Genomic DNA, 20,234 nt, shown 5'->3' on the forward strand with positions numbered 1-20,234 from the left:
GATGTATGTCTTCAGCATGACAGGTCGCCAAGAGTGGAGACGTTTACTGCATGGAGATTAAAAAAAACTCCCCCAACAACTAGTGCACTGTGTGTGTGTGCTGGTAGCAGATAATGACTAGTGTCCAGTATGACTGCATTCATATTCAGCTTCAGCTCCTGAGCTGTGCCCTTCCACAGGTGCGGAAATAACAACCACACCACTGTCCTAATGACCAGTCTCGGCACATCCTGCCCGCTTTTTCTTCCCCCTTCCCCCTCCCTTTGATTGATTGTTTTAATTTAAAAATAACCCGAGTTATCTATTTATTTTTGGTTTATTTATTTCACTGAAAGGGCTCCTATCGGTCGCTTGCAGGTCGCGCAATTCCAATTTCCACAGTCGCTCCCCACCTAAAAATGCAGAATGAGTCTAATAATGGCCTTTCGCTCTATCAGCCTCTCCCCTCCCTCTCCTGACACTTTTTCTTTACCTTTTGGCTCCTGCAGTCAGTCAGTCAGTCATTGTATTCTTCAGAGCGCGGAGATAGGTCAAATAGACAGACGTTTGGCATTTCATGTGAAGAAATGCATTGGAGTCCAAAGATTAACTTGGCCATTCAACTGTCTGCATTTTTCGTGGAGAAATGACTTCAGCCTTACAAATGCAGGGTGTCAGGTCAGTGCTTCTTATGAGTCTGGCAGTTTTGTAAATGGTAATGTATATGTATAGGCTCAATATTTCACATTAAAGCAGCTCTTATCAATAACTGTATGTAAACAATGGATCAAATGACTACTTGTGAAAGGAGTTGCTTGTAGTGGCGAACCCACACCCAACTCTGCAATTTCTCTCAACTCTGCCAAGCGTTTGACTCAGTGTCAGTTTTTATCAGGTGCAGCAGGTAGCAGAAAAAAGGACCCAATAAACTTTACACTACCTGCCCTGCACCAGAATAAGTTAGCAGCTAACTGTTGTAAAAAGCCAAAACTTCCCCCATAAGTTGGGGTAGACCAAAACTGAACTAAAAGGAAAGTGAATATTGGACTTACATTGATAGAAACACAACTCTAGATATTCAACATTTGTTGCTAATACGTTAGCAAAGAAATGTTAGCAACTAGCTTGTTGAGTTTATTCATTTAAAACAGGGACAATACATATTAATGAACATATACATGTAAATATGCAAGATTATAGCCAACAGCTATTTCCATCTGTAGTCCCTTTGGCAGGTTGATGTCAATACCATAAGACAATAAAATCAATAAAACAACGGTAACAACAAGTAGAACAGTTGGCCTTCATGGCCAGAATGAGCAGGAGGAGTAATTACCGAGAGAGAAAACGTGTCCTTGAAAACACAATAGAACAGAAAATAAAAAGAGAAAGTGAACAATGAAAAGTATAGTGTATCATGGAACATACAGGCCAAGGGTCAGGGGACCATACTATAGGGTGACCAAGCGTCCTCTTTTGCCCGGACATGTCCACTTTTTACGTCCTGTGAAAAAGGACAAGGCTGTAATTTGAATATACATTGTCGTCAAGTGTTTTTCTTCAAACACCTTCAACAACAACGGCTGAGTTTGCAGGATCTTTAACCCTCTAGAGTCCATGAAAGCACCGGCACATTACTTCTTCATGACGTGAAGACATAAAAATGAAGCAACATTGAGCCTTCAGCCATCAGCTTCCCTCTAAAGTTCTGGCTTGAAACTCCATACCAGATATTTTTTGTTGATATTCAGCCAAGTAAGAGAGATAATGTCAAATATATTTAGTATAAAAGTATAGAACTAGATATTATCCTCATTTTACCTGTTATATGTTATATGTGCAACCTGTGTTCATATTTGCAACATGTACATTTCTGTGTGTGAAACATAATTTTCAAGATCAGATTTTATGTTTTCCTTAGTTTAATTTGGGTTCAAAATTTTTGATCAATTGAGTCAAAGTTAAAAAGTAATTATCAGGACGTATAGTCGAGGCTGCGCTGAAAAAACTGATACCAACATGGCATGGTAAAGATTTTTTAATGGACATAATAGCGCAAGATTTCAGAGGGTTAAAATACAGCCAGAAAGTAGACAAAACGTCAATCAATCAAGGTTTAACATGTACATTTACGAAACATAATTGCTAACTTCATAGCCTTGCCAGCATGTAATCTCAGTCATACACGTAGTTGGATGTCCCCATGACGTTTGACTCGTACTGCATACTTCCCTCCAGCTTCCATACATATACTGTGTGTGGAAAGCTTTTTCCTGCGCTGCAATTATTACCAGCCAACCAGCTAAATAGTCTCAGGGACCTTACTGAATGTAATTTCCAAGAGACGCCCCAAGAGTCCCGACTAGGTTGTGGGAATTGGTAAACACACAAAACGAGCCGAGTCCCCGAGGCCCTGCAGTGCCTAAGAGAAAGGGTAAGTGAGTGTGGATAACACCGCTATCAAACAATGAGACAGCACAGTCGGCCAGTAAGGGACTTAAACTCATTACAGCTCGGGAAGGCTGGGCCCACATGTTGGGTTATAGTTGTCTACTTATCGCTGTGAAAATTTCACTTCAGTGCTTTCAGTGTTAACTGTGATCCTGCGGTATATTAGGTGCATTGCCTTGAACTGGATAGAGCTTGTATTAGATTGAAATGTTGTTTAGTGCGGCTGCAGAGTTAAATGAAAAACAAGGATTTCGTTTCAGAATACAGAGTGCATTTCCAGCACCGCCGTTCTTATTTATTTCATCTTATCGGCTCTATTCATCTCTTTAATAACAGATGCAGATGAAGGGAGAATTATTGAAGGACATTTCAGAAATAAACAACAATAAAATGAGGGATGTTTAAGCCTTGAGTCAACCGTGGAAAAAAGGGTCTGCGAGCCGGTATTACAGAGGTGATCTTATGTTGTGTATACTGTGTGTATGTTTCCGCTTGCCAAACGATTTTCAATTTCCCCAGGGTCAAAGATCACAAAATAAGATTTGAAACCAATTTACAGAGTTTCCACCTGTTCTTTAAAAATAGGTCAGGAGCTCTGCACGAGCCGAATGAAAGGAAATCCTCTATTAAAGCAGAAATATATATATATATAGGCTAATTGGCAACTTTGAAAAGACTTCTGGAGCACATGCATTTTAATGAACAGAGAGAATACTAACTTAATGCTAATTAGGGATGAAGAAATATTAAATATTACTTAAAGCATTAGAATACTTTGTATCCTACATATTACAGCTGCAAATTTTACGATAACAAGGTCGACTAAAATTACATTTAGCACACTGCTGGATAAAAGACTATAGATGCCATGAGGTTTTGGCTGTTTTGCCTGGCTCTCATGGTGCTAATGCGTCTCCTTGCTCAGAATGAGAAATCCTTGTTTCCATAGTATCAGACTTAGGTAATATCAATTACTTATGATGTCCTGCACAGCTGTGCTACCTGTCAAACTGACGGGTACGAATGTTCACAGAACCTCTTAGTTAAAAGCTATTTCAAAACCCCATTGTATTCATAGATTGATATTATATTATCTGTAGACAAAGTGGTGATAAAGCATGTGAACTGTGACTTTCTTATAATTCAATTAGGTGGTCGATCATGGCAAATTCAAAGAGCAGTCAATGTTAACTGTCAGCAGCTTCACACTTTTTATATGTCATGCCGCTTAATAGTTGACTTCTATGAAGGAAACACGCGTCTCCTCACTCTGAGCTCCTCCATAAGCCTCTTCTCTCCTCGCTCCTTGTTTCCTTGAGCTGCATCCAATGGGATTGGAAGATCCTCCAAGATGCTGGATGCATGGGGAATGATTTTCTTGTCACAGGAGAAGCGAACCGGAGGAAGCATTATGTCTGCAGCGCCTGCTTGCACCCTCCAGGCCTTGTGCTCTCCTCTCACTACCCAAACCTGCCATTCATTTTCTTAAAAAAACACATATGTAGACGTTCAGGAAGAACTTGGGATGCTCAAAGTGAAGTAGGTTCAATGATAGGAGCTACGGTTTGGCCAAAAATCCTTTCTGTTCGAGGGGTAATTTCAGCTGCTTTTGGCCACCACCTGGCCCTGGTTGCTTTTATATATATATCTTTAACACGTTAATTAAGATGAATTAATTACACAAAAATTAACACGTTAAAAAAATTGACGCATTTTAATCGCTCTTATTTTTGCACCGCGGAACGTTTCTCACTGGATGAGTTTCAGGCGGACCTATTATACTGGAGCACCAACTAGCGTTGATGAGTTGAGACAACAACAAACCACAGTGAACATGAAGGAAGAAGCTGATGAGACCTTTGGTTGGCCCTGTGGATGATGGGACATTTTGTTACAAAAACCAACGGATGGAAGCGTCGATAAGAGCATGGTTGTGTTGCTATGCAACAAGGAATTCACATATCACCGCAGCACATCCAGCCTCAAGTATCACCTCAATGCTAAACATATAGCAGCTAGCGTCTAGTGTGCTAGCTAGCCTGGATTGTGTTTTACTTAAAAAACCAGAGTATTCTAGTTTACAGAAGGTCTACCTACCTATAGGCTACCTGGATTTCTGAAATGGACTATATATCTAAATATGCTATTGCTACACTTAATGGCAAAAATTGCACTGGTCTGTTGGACTTGAACAAAAATAAACAATATTTTTGTTGCTTAAGCTTATGTATTCAGTCATTATTCAATGGTATACTAAAAATCCATGTGAAAAAAATTACTTCTCACTGTTCTCAGGTCAAATATTTATATGCGATTAAAATTTCATTAATTTCAATTAATTAATTACAAAACCTCTAATTAATTAGATACATTTTTTTAATCGAGTCCCAGCCCTAATATATATATATATTGTTTGGGTGAGAGTCACGGGCCAGAGTCAAGCACACTGAAAATTTATTTTGAAATTTTCTAGTTTTATATATACAGTGACGTTTCCCAGTTTTTTTTTACTATCACTCCTTAGTGAAGGGCCTCCTTGGCAAAAGTCTGAGATCATTTTCTAGTAAAGTTATCATTCTGGATTTCCCATGTTTATTAGGATAAAATAGCATGAATTTAGTAAGAAAGGGTAAATAGCAAAGAATAATAGGCTTAACTAGGCATAAGCACATTATATTTTCTTTATTTGAAAGTCTGGCCCTTGGACAGATGTAGTTGCTGACCCCTGCCCTACAGTCACCTGACTTTCCCCACCTTCTCTCTCACCTTTTTTCACTTTCTAATGAGATTTGTAGTTTATAATCAGCTCTTTTTTTTCCACACACGCCTTGTTTGTCAAAGTCGCCATGTGTTTCTACCATCTGCAGTGTGTTGGCTGTTTGTGGCTCCACCTGATCTTTGGACTCCCCTTGCGTGCCCCTTGTAGGATCTGTTCTCCTGTCAGGACTGCCAGGACCCTTGCCGTCCTCATAATTCCCCGTACTTGTCAGTAATCTTAATAAACTTGCACATTCAGTCAGTAAATCCCTAAAGTGAAACAGTCTGCCTCGCTGTCTGCATCTGGGTCTTATCCCTGTTACGCCACACACACACCAGCCCTGACAATAGAAGTCAGACCCAGTAATTATTATTTTACTTCTGACAACATAATTTCTAAGGCTATAATCAGAGTCTTAATGGAGGATTCTTGAATCGGTCAAAATAATGCTTTCGGTACTTGGAAGGCGGCTAATGAATAGAGCCGTTTGATAAATTGTCAGTGTTTGGAGGAGTTAGCTCCCAGTAAGATATTGTCAGAGATAATCAGAATATGTCACAGCCCACTTGCTCTTTAATTGCTCTTGGAGGAACCTCTGCTATGTAAGACTTACACAACCAAATGAGAGGAGTTTTGAGGGGACAGCTCCCCTCCTCCCCTGTCAGTCACACCCACATGTGTCCTGGTTCATCACTGAAGCTGCTCTCACTGACATCTACTTTTTTTTTTCTGCTGCTACTTAGATTACTGCTGCTTAACCCTTTATTGGGCGAAGAACTATACACACATTAAGTTGAAACATTAAGAAATGAACGTGATCTAGTTCATATTTTGGGAAGAAGAAAAACATTTGGGTTAGGAAATCAATTTTTGTTGGCTGTTCCCATTTCCAGTTTAATATTAGGAAAGAGTTCTTGGGTTAGGGTAAGAGTAAGAGAGTTCATAGAATTGACTATTGCCATCTTCAAACAAATTAAGATTAGGAAAAAGATTATGGTTTACTTGATAAAATTGAATGAAATCTTTTAACCCTTTATCAGGTAAAGAACCATATTTGGTAATTTGAGTCTTGAGACATCTATAACTCATAGATGCACATGGATTTCTCCATCCCAAATAGTGGCACACTGTGGCATCTGACCAATCAGTAAATCACACAAGATTCAAGCTTTTCTTTATTGTCATTGTATTAAAAAAGTATACAGCTACAATTACGTGTGCTTCTCATATATAAGGTGCTTTAAAAAAGACATTCAGACATTACGCATATGTAATAAGTAGTCTAAAATGATAATAAATAGTTTAAAGGTAAAAGATAATGTGGTGATGTATGCAGATGATGTTATTGTCTATTTAGGGTTGCTGTGGGAAAGAGAATATAATAAATGTAATAATTATTATTATTATTATTATTATTATTATTATATTTGCAATATAAAAATGAAACATTGTGCAAAAAGTCTTGTAATATCCTCCAATAACACTTCAGGGTTGACTTTTTCAATTTCCAGGCGTGCCCTATAAAGGGTTCACTTGCAAAGGGTCAAATTAAGACATACCGAACCCTGGAAAAATAAATAAGCTATTTCATTCCATTGGTGCACACCAATGGTGTGAAATAAGGGGCAACTCAGACACATCAACATTTTTTAGCGGCTCTTCTCTTAACTGGATTTTGGCAGCTAAATAGTCAGAGGAGGTAGTTTGCAGAGATTTTAGTGAGTAAATCAACCTGAAACTATAATGTAACCCAGACAGGTTTCATCGCCAATAAATAAATACATATCAGGAATGTCACATAAAAGCATTGGTAATAAATAAATATTCATATTTCATTTGTTTAAAAACTGTTTCATGGAGAGAGAAGAAAGTATTTTGTGACAAGAAAAAACCCCAGAGTTTATCACCACTTCAGCCAATGAGAAGTTTAACCCACCTCCCGACGGTGTATTGATTGGTCACATTGAGAGAGGGAAAAGGGCAAAGTGTCAGTCTGAGCTGAGCAGTGATGAGAGAAAAACGTTTATTCATGTGGTAAGAAACTAAGTAAAACAAGGCAGAAAATTCATTTTAAGTTAATATATGTCCAGTTCATGTGTTAATTCATGGTTTTATATTGACAATATAAAAGCAGTGTGAATAAAACAAAGGAGGAACGTCGAGTGTGTGCAACGAGGCCGAGCGCGGTCTTCTGTGCATTTCCCGATACATCGTGCTGGTGAGTTCAGCAGGCCTTTAGCACGTAGCTTTAGGTCCACTAGCCTAAACCATAGCTTAAATGCTAACTGTTAATATGTTTAACTCCACTGTTTTGTGCTTAAACGTTAGCGGCTAACACTCGCTAGTTTGAATGCTAACTGCTGTTTTATCTCTATGGTTTTGCTAAAACGTTAGCGGCTAGCACCCGCTAACTTAAATGCTAACGCTAGCCATGGTATCTCAATTGATTTATTATTATTGTGTTTGAAGGGAAATGAGGATACTTTAAAGGTGACATTGACAAACATTTATGACACAATTTATGTTTATAATGATGTACTTTAAATACAGTAGAGTTTTTATTGAAAGTATTAGCTCTCTAAAATAGTTTTGATTTTGGATTAAAAAGAAAATAAGAATTTGAAATGGAAGCAAACCTAATGTTGTACAACAGATATTGTGTATTGAAGTTTAAGTTGATATCTCACTCTTTATCTTTGATCATAAATGTTCATAGATTTAGCATGAAGGTAATTTTATTTTGACCTTATTATAGGTCAGGTTTTTGAATGTGGTCATCTTCCAATGGACCAAAGCTTCAGAGGAGTGTTCCAGTACTGGATGGCGAGCCCAGCCCATAGGATACAAGGCCTATTGTTTGCAGTCGGAGGGCTGTAAGCAGGAGAAACACACGTATTCCACACCATATCCAGTGCGGTAGGACTGAACTGTACACATACATACAGCTCTGCAGGCGGTATACTTACCGTGCTTCATACATTCCTACGCCGGAGCGGGAGTGAGAACAGTGACTCTTAGAACGACATTTAATACCCGGGTCTTTATTATTTTCCATTTTTTACTGTGCGCACAGTCTAGTTTTTGTTATTTTGGGGATTGTGATTGAATCTGTGGATAAATCAGCATTGTAAATTGAAATTAAGGTTTATGCTTAATACATTTTCTAAAACGTACACCTCTGTTGCGTGTTCTGTTTCATTGTGGTCACACACCCTCTTGGCTCCTGAGGTTCCTAGGTCTTCTGAGTTTGGTCCAACTTCCTTCAGCTGCTTTTGGCAGTGATTTAGTAAACTTAGCTAATTGGTAGCACATACAGGTTACAATAACAAGTCATTTTGTGTCTTTTTTGTGTCTTTTTTCATCATTTGTGTCTTTTGTTGTGTCTTTTTTAGTTATTTTGTGTCTCTTTTTTGGTCATTTTGTGTCTTTTTTTTGGTCATTTTGTGTCTTTTTTTGTCATTTTGTGTCTTTTTTGGTAATTCTGTCTGTTTTTGGTCAATTTGTGTCTTTTTAGTAATTCTGTCTTTTTTTGGTAATTCTGTTTCTTTTTTTGGTCATTTTGTGTCTCTTTTTAGGAATTTTGGGTCAAATTAAGACATACCGGACCCTGGGAATATGGATAAGCTCCCCTATTTCATTCCATTGGTGCAGCTTGTTGTGTTCTGTTATACAACATCTTTGATAAAATAAGATGACGCACAACAAGCTGCACCAATGGTGTGAAATAAGGGGCAACTCAGACACATTAGCATTTTTTAGCGGCTCTTCTCTTATCTGGATTTTGGCAGCTAAATAGTCAGAGGAGGTAGTTTGCAGAGATTTTAGTGAGTGAATCAACCTGAAACTATAACAAGGATTTTTTTAAAAGTGTAGGAAACACATCCGCCCTCATTCCCAGTGGAAATGACGCTCTCGTGTACATATGCTAATAGTACACAGACAATGAACAAATTTATCTGCGAGTCAGGGCCCTTGGGTTTCGGCCCATGTAGACAAGCCCATGCATTTCATGTGTGACCATTACTTAAAGTTACAGTTTTAAACTTAGAGGAAGCACTGCTGCTTCCTAAATTAGGTCCCTGTGGCCATGTGTTTGGAATGAGCAAGGCAATGAGACCGGCGAACAGAGAGGGGTGAAAAAATAAAAAATAACAGGACTCAGCACTTTCAACTCATATTTTGTCTCAACATTTAATAAGATCGCTGTCTGACCACCAGAGGCCATCCCATAACTGAAAGGTCATGTGCTTGACACTTCCTTTCTCCCCAGAAACATGAACCTAATTACACTGGGTAGAAATCACTGATTGTTTTGGTCTGAAAAAAAATGAAAACAGTCATAGCATCCTGCACAATGTGCTCCAAATAAACCTCAAAGTAGGTCACCTGAGCCAGTTTGTCTCCTCTACACACTGGAAGAAAAAGCCAATAACCATTTGGGGAAAATACAATTTGAAATGCATCATTCAGCCATATATTTCCACAGAAAGGACGTTAGCCACCAATGTTATCCTTTTAGTAATTATCTACAAGAGTTGACTTTTTTTTTTTCGTTTTCGTTTTGCTCCGTTTTGGGCCATTTTGTCCATTTTTGAATCCTTTTCATGTCTTTTAGTGTCTTTGTAAATCTTTTTTGGTCATTTTGTGTCATTTTGTGTCTTTTTTTAGTCATTTTGTGTCTTTTTTTAGTCCTTTAGTCCAACATAAAATGTGAATTTGAATCTTTTTTTTATCATGCTCAATAAGAAAAATTAAATGTTGCAAATGTGAAAAAAAAGACATAAAATTACAAAAAAAAAAATACAAAATTATTTTAAAAAATACACAAAATTATTTAAAAAGACACAATTATTTTAAAAAGACACAAAAATATTAAAGACACAAATTTATTTTAAAAAGACACAAAATTACCAAAAAAAGTAATTAAAGGGACCTTCCACACAAAACACGGTAAAGTGCCATTCATATAAAACTCACATTAAACTTTCATATTAAGGTGGGGGCCACAAAATATCGTCACGAGGGCCGCAATTGGCCTGCGGGCCACGAGTTTGAGACCCCTGATCTAAATGCATGGTTGATGTTTTACATGACTGATCCAGTGTATCTGTCTGCAGTCATTTTGTCTGGCCACATACAAAAATCTTTTCACTGTCCAGCTGGATGAGTCGGGGACAGCCACATGTGGGAGGATCCCCTCGTGGGACGTTTCCCTGGTTATGACCTTTACAGCACCACTTGCTGCTTCCTGGGACCACAGACTTAACGCTAGCTGCTCCTCTCTCCCTGTGGGGACGGACGGAGCAGCCGATCCCAGCGGGACTGTCGACGGGAGCAGACTGTCCTCAGTGTGTCAGAGGACCTGGGACGGTGTTAGAAACACAGCCGACCCCATCTCGTTGACCATGCTTCCTTCTTACCTTGTAATCACCATTCATATCAACACTACCAATGTATTTATGAACTTTTTTACCAGAGCAAAAGATTGTTTACAAAAGCACAAAATTGTCTAAAAGAGCAAAATGTTAAATTTTTGTCAGGGTGATGTTGTTATTGAATATGATGACAGGCTTCTGAAGTTACATTCAAAAACATTTGAATGCACAACCTCACCTATATGACCTGATAATAATTTATTTTTTATTCTGACTTACTGGATCAACATTTTGAACCAAAAAGAAACAAAGAAAAACAACATAAATGTGATCTTGTGATTGTGTCTGATCCTGTCATCCAACTCTGGTTTTTATTCTAGTGGGACTCTATTTTATTTGTGTCTTGTATGTTTAGCGTAACAATTTTGGTCATTTTGTGTATTTTTTCATCATTTGTGTCTTTTGTTGTGTCTTTTTAGTTATTTTGTGTCTTTTTTGGTAATTCTGTGTCTTTTTTTGGTCATTTTGTGTCTTTTTGTAATTTGTGTCTTTTTTTGTAATTTTGTGTCTTTTTTGAATAATTTTGTGTCTTTTTTTAAAATAATTTTGTGCCTTTTTTAGTATTTATTACTAAATATTCTACTTTATTTGTGTCTTTTATGTTTAGCGTAACCATTTTGTTCATTTTGTGTCTTTTTTTTGTTCATTTTGTGTCTTTTTTTAGTAATTCTGTGTCTTTTTGGTGATTTTGATATTGCCCTTTAGCGGTAATTTGAGTTTGAGACCCCTGCTCTAATGCCACCTCGATGTATCCTCGTTATTGTAACAGTGTCTCTGCCTTTATATTACCGAGTCGCTAACAAATGCCAACAGTCTGCCACCAATGTTGTTCAAAACAAAAACACTGACAAGACAATATCTTGTAAGTCCATAGAGGGGTCTCTTTAGTAAGAAGCCACAGTATGATCAGTGGCCAGTGTCCTCAGGTTTCCATTCACTATTCTGCTTGATAAATGTCAAGCGCTCTTCACAGGAAAGCTGCATTGTACCAGGTTAAATGCTCCTCTATCCATCTCTCTGTGTTCCCCTCACGGTGATGTATGTATTTCTTGTACTTGCACACTTGCATTCTCATCACTGTGTCCTCTCTCTCTCTTTCTCTCTTGTGGACAAACTTTGTTCTCTCTCTGCTGCTGCGATCCCTCTTAGTCACCAGTCTCCCTCCTCTCACGCTCTCTTTATCTCTGTTTCTCCTCATTGTTCTTTATCTTTCCACTGCTCTCCATCTGCCGAGGAGTCCATCTTTTTCTCATGCTGCTTGGCTCTTCCACTTAGCTGCGTTCATTTTTTACCCATTTATTTTTCTCTGTGTTTCTCCGGTTTTCTCCTTGTTCTGCTGCATATATTGATGTTGGCTCTGACAACAGCAGTGTTTAGAGCTATTAGATATTAGTTCAGTCACCCCCGTTGCCGAGTAGCTTGTTTCTGGCTTGATTTACAAAACACACTAGTCACACTTTGGCATTTTGCTGTCATGCTGTATATCATGCATATGATAATGTCTTATCACAGCTAATTTTGCTGTGGTGTACTGAAACCAGTCCCATGGTTTTGCATTTTTATACAAGCAGAGTTATGGCTGTTGTAGACTTCACTGGATGCACAATTTTTATCTGATGTAGACTGTTAAACACGCTGACTCTTCCTGTAAAAGTCACAGCAAATATCAAGTTTAATCTTAATTACATTTGTGACCAAACTTCTACTAATGGAAAAGCAAAAGAGGTCAGTGTGCTCTCTCGAAACCCATTAGCTGTCATCTGATGACTATTTAGCTTTTATTACTAGCTTAGCTTACTGAGCTAAACAGTACGACCTTCCCATCGTCTCTCAACTCCAATCTTGTGTCTCAAGTTGCGGATCTATGTCTTATTGTGTCTTTTTGTGTCTTTTTTGGTCATTTTGAGTCTGTTGTTGTGTCTTTTTTTTAGTTATTTTGTGTCTTTTTTTGTCATTTTGTGTCTTTTTTTGTCATTTTATGTCCTCTGTGTTTCTTTGGTCATTCTGTCTTCTCATTTTGTGTCTTTTTTTAGTCCTTAGTCCAACATAAAATGTGATTTTGAATGTTTTTTTTACTTTTACTTTATTAGCTTAGCTTACTGAGCTAAACAGTACGACCTTCCCATCGTCTCTCAACTCCAATCTTGTGTCTCAAGATGCGGATCTATGTCTTTTTGTGTCTTTTATTGTGTCTTTTTTTTGTCATTTTGTGTCTTTTTTTTGTTTTGAGTGATAGGCCTACACCTGGTCAGTAACACAACCAAGCCTGACTCATCTCATCTGTAAGTCTATTTAGCCTACCTATCTTTCGGAGTTTTAAAGTGCGCTACAAGGTTCGATTTTCCAATAATATTCAAATAGTTTCCAGCAAATATCAATGTTCAATGTGTATGTGCTGGATGGTGGATGATGGATTTGCAGACTTTGTATTGTGGCATGTAATGTATGAATACATACTTCCTACGGGCACTGCACTAGTGTGAGTTAAATGTTCAATACGTCAGAACTTATTTTTTGAAAAAGTGTTTTATTCGCATTTTCAAATAGAATCTCGTGTACAATAAATATAAACATTGTAGACAACATAATGTTATTAGAATAGTGATTCACTGAAAAGAAACAGGCAGAAGCATAATGCTCATATATGCCTGTATGACTTTCAAAAAAATAACTTGAATAAAAAAAAAAATCTCCTTTTTTTTATTTTATTTTTTGCTTTTTTAACAGTAAAGAAAAAATACACGAGGCTCTTTGCTGTAACAAGACTAGTCATATTAAAGGTTTACCCCCTCACAAGTATAAGTGGGCAATACATTATATACAGTGCCTCATAATTTAATATAGCCCTAGATTTATGCAAGGTTGCTGTTGTCTTTGAAATTATACTTTTAATACAGTCAGTATGTTGTTTCCATGTTAAATTATCATTAATACCAACTTGGAGGAATTCTGTCTCAAAAATCATCACACATTTACAAATCGAGGTCACGTGGAGCGCTGCTATCAACTTCACTCCAAAGTACAGACTTGAAACTTTCTCCCAGTTTTTGTTTGACATTTGTTGGGATTCTACCACAGGTGAATTTTGGGTTCATTTGTGGACTTTAACATTTGTGGACTAAATGGAACATTTTCTTGAGTCAACTCAACAAAATGGCAGAACCTCCATTTTGTCCCCTCTCAAGAACTTCAGTTCCCAGAATGCACTGCATTTCCAGGTGTCGTGTCATTGGTCAAGGCACTCTTGACACCACAGGAGGTCCACTGGCCTGCTATAAAGCAGACAGTTCTCCCTTCCTCCTGTCTCTCTCTCCACCGTTCCTGCTTGGAAGCAGCTTCTTCAGGAGGGGATCCAGATCCTGGAGCCAACAGCCCCCTCCTCCCTCACTCCCTGCTGAGATCCTCTGCAGCTGAGGGGAGGCCTTCTTCATCCAGAATCTCCTTTCATAAGGAATTCTGAACAACTGCAACTCTGACCTTCTCTGCACACCAAAGTTGCATCAATGAACACAAAGTTCATTGCAATTGTCAGGGAAAGCTCCAACTCAACAACAAGGACAACCAGCAACTTAATTGGCAAATTATTGAACTCAACTTCCTTCTTCCACTCTTCTGCTGAAAAGGATTTTCCCCCCTTTTCCACCGGACTCGTGAGTAATGTAACTGGGCTTAGATAAGCAATCAGCAAGGACTTTAGCAGAAAGGATTTGACCTGTGATTAATGATTTGGTTTATATGTGTGTTTTAAGTATATTTATGTGATATTCGTGCTACAATCAAAGTTGTATGTTAATCTTGCTTTATACAGTCAGTCTTAATGCAACTAACTATACTTACCTTTGACCTGCTCACACACTGATTAAATTAACTGGAGCTAAACACAGCTCACCCTGCCACATGACCAGGGCCTGTCCGTCACCTGGCTCAGAGCTGGAGTTTTACGACTCATTGTTTGAGTCACACACACACACACACACACACACGTTTTCCTCTCTTTTGTAATGTAGTTATCTACTTTATAGATGTGTGCTTTTATTTGCTTTATTTGTTTAGAATAAATACCTTTTGATTACGAATGCTGTCTATTTAATGTTGTACATTATGAACGATATGCTGACCTCTGCTGTGACAAGAATTCACGATTCCTTCAACCACAATTAAATATTAATATGGTAATTTGATTATAATTATATTCATAATTAATAATCAGTGTTCCAAATTGATAGTTTAATAACTTTATGAGACTGATTTAGGTGAATTGGCTATATTTTTCTGTTCTTACAGATGGTGCCCCTTCCTACGAGCTGACTTAGAGTAAATCAAGTCATATCATTTCTTATAATTAATAATTATTAATAATTCTTATAGCCATCTAACCACACTTTTGAACCGTGAGATCCACACAAGTGTTGCTCAGGTTCATCCCTGCATATTTGGTATCCTTATGAAAGGGATAGCATTTATGATAATGCCCTTTTAGTAATATATTTGACGCCCTGTGCAAGGTCATCATTTATTCATAAAAGAGCCATCCTTAATTTCCAACATTTTTGGTGATCCTTGATGAAGGCAATTCGTATCTGTAACTAGATGCCTCAACATAGTTGACGCCCCGTTGCGTAATTACAACACATTCCTAGGTAAAACCAAAGATATGATTTAATTTGATAGTACAGAAATATTTGAGCGTTGGTGGAGCTCTGTGTAATTTTGCACATAGTTTGTTTTGAAGAGTTGCAGCTAACAAGGAAAAAAGCCAATAAATATACATGTTTTTATGGGACTTTTTTGTATATCATTTTTGTTATATTTAATTTTTTTTACCTTTTTATATGTTCATATTTGTATCCTATGTTTACATTTTCAAGTTCCAAAACCGTTCATCGAGCATCTTTGTGTTTTTTATTGTAGTAAATATACATTTTTCAACTCGGATTTCATGATGTTTGTGTATTTTTGGGCTCAATATGTTGATAAAGTAGGTTAAAGTGAGAAAATAACTGTCAGATAATAAAGGGGAAGAAAAAAGGAAACCAAATATGGGTATAGTAAACATTTTTAATGTGGTACATGAAGGGCATAATCAAAAGTATTCAAAAACGGCCAAAATAGACTCAGACCCCAGAGGGTTAAAAGCAAAAATGTAGTTTTACAGTCAACCATACTTGCTGAAAATGAGGGTGTGGCTCCACTGCAATCACTGTATAGACATCCACTTAAATAAAAATGTGCATTTGGGTAAATTCAGATGAGCATTATGATAGATCTAGACATCCTAGAAACAGTTCTGTCTGTTGGAATAGATGGGGTCTGAGCAGAAAGTGAAGAGTGCCTGAAACAACCTGATTCAATCATGTTTGTAGGTCGCCTTGTTGAGCATCTATTATTTGTCTTTGCCGTTGGTTACTGTGAGGATTAGTGACATTGATGCACCGTAATCTAAAACGGTGGACGGTTTCTACACCTCTAAATAAAGTTTTTCAAGGCCATGCCTTCTGAAAAGCACTTTTCACAGAAGTATGAGGGTGCTATAGATCATATCGTGTCCTGCTCTGTGTAATCTGTCTTGACCTGTCTTGTACCATAAGACGTCTACTGTATCCTGCCACAACCTGGGTTTTGTGTGTTTTGTCATTTCTTGCGGTCTTGTTCTCTTCAAAGTGTTCTTGTTCAATTAACTCTATGGAGTCTTGGGCTATTTTGTCCATTTTTGAATCCTTTTCATGTCTTTTTGTGTCTTTGTAAGTCATTTTGTGTCTTTTTTGGTCATTTATGTCTTTTTGTGCCTTTTTTGTGTGTTTTGTGTCTTTTTTGGTCATTTTGTGTCTTTTTTTGTTATTTTGTGTCTCTTTTTGTCATTTTGTGTCCTCTGTTTCTTTGGTCATTCTGTCTTCTCATTTTGTGTCTTTTATGGTCATTTTGTGTCTATTGTTGTGTCTTTTTTTAGTTATTGTGTGTCTTTTTTTTTTGGACATTTTGTGTCCTCTGTGTTTCTTTGGTCATTCTGTCTTCTCATTTTGTGTCTTTTTTGGTCATATTGTAACTAAAAAAAGACACAACAAAAGACACAAAATGAGAAGACAGAATGACCTAAGAAACACAGAGGACACAAAATGACAAAAAAAGACACAAAATGACCAAAAAAGACACAACAAAGGCACAAAAAAAGACACAAAAACACATAAATGACCAAAAAAGACACAAAATGACTTACAAAGACACAAAAAGACATGAAAAGGATTAAAAAATGGACAAAATAGCCCAAGACTCCATAGAGTTAATTGAACAAGAACACTTTGAAGAGAACAAGACTGCAAAAAAAATAACAAAACACACAAAACCCAGGTTGTGACAGGATACAGTAGCCGTCTTATGGTATAAGACAGGTCAAGACAGATTTGTGTCTTTTTTTTAGTTATGTGTCTTTTTTTGGTAATTTTGTGTCTTTTTTTGTCATTTTGTGTCCTCTGTTTCTTTGGTCATTCTGTCTTCTCATTTTGTGTCTTTTATGGTCATTTTGTGTCTATTGTTGTCTTTTTTTAGTTATTGTGTGTCTTTTTTTTTGGACATTTTGTGTCCTCTGTGTTTCTTTGGTCATTCTGTCTTCTCATTTTGTGTCTTTTTTGGTCATTTTGTGTCTTTTTTTTGTCATTTTGTGTCCTCTGTGCTTCTTTGGTCATTCTGTCTTCTCATTTTGTGTCTTTTTTGGTCATTTTGTGTCTTTTTTTTTGTCATTTTGTGTCCTCTGTGTTTCTTTGGTCATTCTGTCTTCTCATTTTTTGGTCATTTTGTGTCTTTCTTTTAGTCATTTTGTGTCTTTCTTTTACTCCTTTAGTCCAACATAAAATGTGATTTTGAATATATTTTTTACTTTCAAAACACTATCATGCTCAATAAAGAATTTTAAATGTTGCAAATGTGAACGAGGGTTGCAAATATGACATATAAGAGGGTTACATCCAGTTCTATCATTTTATACTAAATATAATTGACCTTGTCTCCAGTTTTACTTGGTATATCATCATCAAACTGAAACTGGCCTCATGGAGTTTACAGCCAGAACTTTAGAGGTAAATTTACAGTAGGGCTCCACGCTGCTACTCCAGAGGGTTAATCACACACACACACATTACATTATAAACATAACTAATATAGTGTATAAAATGTCAAAATTACATGACTCTATTCTACAAGCACTATAAACTCTTCCTTGTAGGTTTATTAAAAATGCATCACAAGGTTCAGGCATGTGAAGTTTTGTGGATGGACTCTTGGTTTGTCAAAACACGGAGCCAGTCTTCACTTCTAACCTTGAGTCTCTTGTTTCAAGTTAACAAATCCTCATTCCGTTTCACTCAATCAATCATCAGACGTTCTTTGAAAACTGCTTTTGTTGTCTCCCGTTGCCATCTGGGATAAACATTGTTTGATGACTGCTTCTTTTAATGACTCCGGACAGAAAGCTATACAGCGATCATATACGGTTTATACAGATGGACGAACTGACAGCTCCCCAAAAGTGAAGCAAATATATCTCGATCGCCCCCCGGTGGCTGGCAGCAGGGTGGGTAATAAACCCCAGCCGCTTCACTTTGGGCCGAACCAAAGATATCAATGTAGAGGTGAAATACATTTGAATACAAGATGTTTTCTGCTGTTGTAGCTACTTCTCACCGCAGTGATGAATGTTCAAGTGTTACATTTTCTAAAAAAAAAACTATTAATAGACACAAAACAACTACAAAGACAGTCAAAATGGCAATAAAGGGACAAATAACAACTACAAAATGACTACAAAGAGGCAAAACAACTACAAAAAGACACAAAATGACTACAAAGAGACATAAAACAGCTTGAAAGAGACTCAAAATGACTACAAAGAGACAAAATAATTACAATTTTTTCTCTCCCTCTACACTCTGGCGATGATGTCACACACTGTGACACGAACATTCTGTGCAATACACACCCATTATAATCTCAGAATTTCTCTAAAAATGATCATGGGCATTGAACAGGGATTGATAAAAAACTATATGACCTATCAAAACATGGATTAATACACAGATACACAAGACTTTTGTCTACTGTTTAAAGTTTGAATGGAGTCTCTAGGTGAAATTATGCCGGAGAAGTAGACGTTTAAAAATCTCCAATTATTGTTCTTTTTCGCTCATTTTTTTTCGGCCGTCCCATTCACTTCAATGCAAAATTTTGGGCAGAAAAATTCGTATTCCATAGAGAAAAGTAATAGCACACCGATCCCGATCAAACCGCACGTTTTAATACATCATTTGTCCTGCAACTCTTCAAGTTGTAGGATTAGTATCGGGACGAAATTGCGTCCAGAAGAGGAAGAAGAAAAAATCCACAGTATAACAATAGTGTTTTTGGAAATTCAACTATAATTAACCTGATTTACATTATATAAAATAAATAATAAAACCAGCTTTTATATGGCTGAATTCTTTGTCAATGGAGGTATGAACACAGCATGTTATTTGGTTCCCTAATCAGCCAGTAGCTGTGTCATAGAGCCTTTGTGATCTGTAAATCTTGTTTCTCTCCTTACAGTCAGGAAAAAACACTGGGCTCAAGAGTGCCTTTGAGCAAATTTATTATTGGTGATGTTTATTTGTGGACTACTCTCCTTGTCAGCAGCTGATAGGCTGTCTTGCTCACATGACTTGTGAGTGTTTACAGATAATTGGATTTTACATTTTACAGTAAAGTATAAATAGGATATACCTGCATGATATATCTTGATGCAGAGCAGGACTTTGTGGCTGCTGGGTTTAAATGCTGTAACAGAATGTACACTACAGTTGAATAACTTCAGATTGCTTCGAAGGACTAGGTTTTACAATCCCTGAAGATTTAGCACAATGTGGAGTTGGAGATGTCATTTTGGGTTGGGTTAGGTTCAGTGATGACCACTTAGTGATGTTTCCACCAGTACAACACATCTTCAGTTGTGTACCCCGACTTATTTTGGTGTTTCGGCCTTTTATCACAAGACACCTTCAGTCAAGGTGGGCCCACCCCAAGCTGATCAGACCTGGGTGTGTGTTGCATGGTGGCTGTGTGTGGTCATTTGGTAGCCCACACTGTCTCCTTTTCAATGAATATATGCATTTTGTGGCTAAGTATCCTTGCTTGCTTTGGGAAATTCAACTATAATTGACCTGATTACTTCTACGACTGCATTATTTAACTACTCTTTAACTAACTCAATGCACTAGATTTGCTCTCTTTCCCCTCAGCCTTCTTCTCGTCACCTGGTGCTTATAACTTTGCTGGCTTCCGGCGTAATAGTGACTTCAGTAGCCTCCATACATAGTGTGCTGTGTTGTCGTTGTTATTGTTTTTATTTTTCTACATTTCAAAATTAATGTGAACAGTCAAACAAAAATAATCTGACCTCCACACAACACTGAAGAGACGTGTCAACCATGACAGCCCAACAGTGTCCAGAGCCTTCAGTCTGTTAGGGCAAATCTCATCTAACCCTGGCGCCTTGCCATCAGGCCGCTTCTTGACTACCTCGGTGACTTCTGCCTGGGATATTGATGAGTTTTCCACTAAGATTGATGAAGGAGTTCTTCAAAGTG

This window comes from Centropristis striata, chromosome 17 (genome assembly GCF_030273125.1).
Source record: "Centropristis striata isolate RG_2023a ecotype Rhode Island chromosome 17, C.striata_1.0, whole genome shotgun sequence".
Taxonomy (NCBI): domain Eukaryota; kingdom Metazoa; phylum Chordata; class Actinopteri; order Perciformes; family Serranidae; genus Centropristis; species Centropristis striata.